Genomic DNA, 2,297 nt, shown 5'->3' with positions numbered 1-2,297 from the left:
TAATTTCAATGTGGAAGGGGGTTAGTTAAATTCTTTGTGAATTGAAAATTTTAAGGGAGAAATGGATTAAAAGTTGGAAATAGGGTCTAATTGAAGGAAAATTTTGGAAATTGGAATCTTAAGGGTGGTTGTTGCTCAGGCTTCGTTGGGGAATTGAATTCAAATATTTATTATTGAAGATTTTCGCTTGGATCGATATCTGAATCTAGTATCGAGGTAAGTAATCTTACTACTGGAACTGCCCACGTATCAGGCAGGCAATATAGATTCATTAAGGATTTGATGATGGTTTTATGTTTAAGAATGTCTGTTAATATGAGGATTTAAAAGACTAGATGTGCATAGAGATATTCGAATGCTATCATAAGTTGGGTATATTATTACTCGATGAGATTCTATTTGATCTGAGGATGATGAGATGTATATGTATGTTATGGGACTATGATGACGAGATGTATATGTATGATATAGAACTATGATTATGAGGTATATATGTATGTTATATAACCATGTTATGATACTTGTGATCCTATAATCGTGATAGTATCCTCACTGTTACTTAGATGCCCAGTAGAGGTTGTTTCCTTCAGGATTCACTAGAGGTTGTGTTTCCTTCGGGATTCACCAGAGGTTGTGTTTCCTTCGGGATTCACTAGAGGTGGTGGTTTCCTTCGAGATCCATCAGAGGTTGTGTTTCCCTCGGGATTCACTAGAGGTGGTGCTTTCCTTCGGGATTCACTAGAGATTGTGGGTCCTACGGGACTTACTAGAGGTAGTGGGCATACCTAGCTACCGTAGGATAAAAATCAGTTTTTCATGTATGTATGTGTTCCATGAGGACCAGAGAAGTTTAAATGTATTCACCAAAGGTAGCCATCTAGAGGACATAGATGCCTAGTGTAACGGTCATGCTTGTCCAGGGCCTGTTGCCCATGGCCACATGCCCAATCCAACCCCCTTCTAGCATATTTTCATGTCCTGTATTGCATTAGTTTAGTTAACTTGCTTTCTTTACATTTTCATTGTAAGTGACCACTCGCCCTTTTGCATATGCAAGGGCGCCAGTTGGCTTTTTGTTCAGAATGCACTATATGGGGATAAGACTAACCATCATTTCCTCATACCCGGAGTAGTACTCTATAAAGCCGTTGTTGTTGCTTATTGCTTTCTAGGGAAAAGGCGGCCCTCGAAGTGTGCGACAGACGGCCACTCAGGCCACACTTGGTGGACCACCCTTATGCAGGCAAAAGTCCTCAGGCACATAACTTCACTAAAGAGTGGAGCAAAACCCCTGAGATAGCTCGAGCCTACCTAGAAAGAGCATCAAGGAGGGTGAAGAAATGGGCTGGTAAGAAGCAGAGGGCCCTTGAGTTTCAAGCTGGGACAAGGTCCTGATCAAGCTACGACCGGGACAGTTTCGGTTCCGAGGCCAGAGAGACCAACGGCTAGTAAGGAAATATGAAGGTCCAGTGGAGGTAATTGAGAGGTCGGAGAACCTCATATAGGGTTCAGTTACCCTCATGGATGAAGATTCATCCTGTCATCGGTGTGAACCTCCTGAAGCCCTATCATCCCGAACCGGAGGATGGACAGCGGAACATGCTAAGGCGCCCATCGGTTACGATGAAGAGTTTTGCTGAGAAAGAAGTTGCACAAATCTTGGGTAAACGTAGCGCCGTAGTGGAAGACCCAGACGAGAACTGACAGAGTTCTTAGTGAAATGGAAGAATCTCCCCGACGAAGAGATCAGTTGGGAGCGGGCCGAAGACTTGAAGAATGCAGCTCCGGCCATCGCAGGTTTTGAACAAGGTCGGTTGACGGGGACGTCAACCAATTAAGTGGGGGAGAATGTAACGGTCATGCTTGTCCAGGGCCTGTTGCCCATGGCCGCATGCCCAATCCAACCCCTTCTAGCATATTTTCATTCCTGTATTGTATTAGTTTAGTTAACTTGCTTTCTTTACATTTTCATTGTAAGTGACCACTCGCCCTTTTGCATATGCAAGGGCGCCAGTTGGCTTTTTGTTCAGAATGCACTATATGGGGATAAGACTAACCATCATTTCCTCATACCCGGAGTAGTACTCTATAAAGCCGTTGTTGTGCTTATTGCTTTCTAGTCTACTACAATCTTTCTTTCTTTATTCACACTCCCAAATCTTCTTACGAAAACCTTTTCTCCAAACCCGTTTTCTAAAACCGTTTTCCCTAAAACGGGGTGGAGGTTGCAAGAGGCACCCGGTGTGCCATCGGCAGTCCGTAATCGGGTTGGCTGGCTTGTTCGTGAGCGGGAACAT

This window comes from Benincasa hispida, chromosome 1 (assembly GCF_009727055.1).
Source record: "Benincasa hispida cultivar B227 chromosome 1, ASM972705v1, whole genome shotgun sequence".
Classification (NCBI taxonomy): domain Eukaryota; kingdom Viridiplantae; phylum Streptophyta; class Magnoliopsida; order Cucurbitales; family Cucurbitaceae; genus Benincasa; species Benincasa hispida.
The sequence above is the reverse complement of the archived record's forward strand: the minus strand, read 5'-3'. Positions refer to the sequence as shown.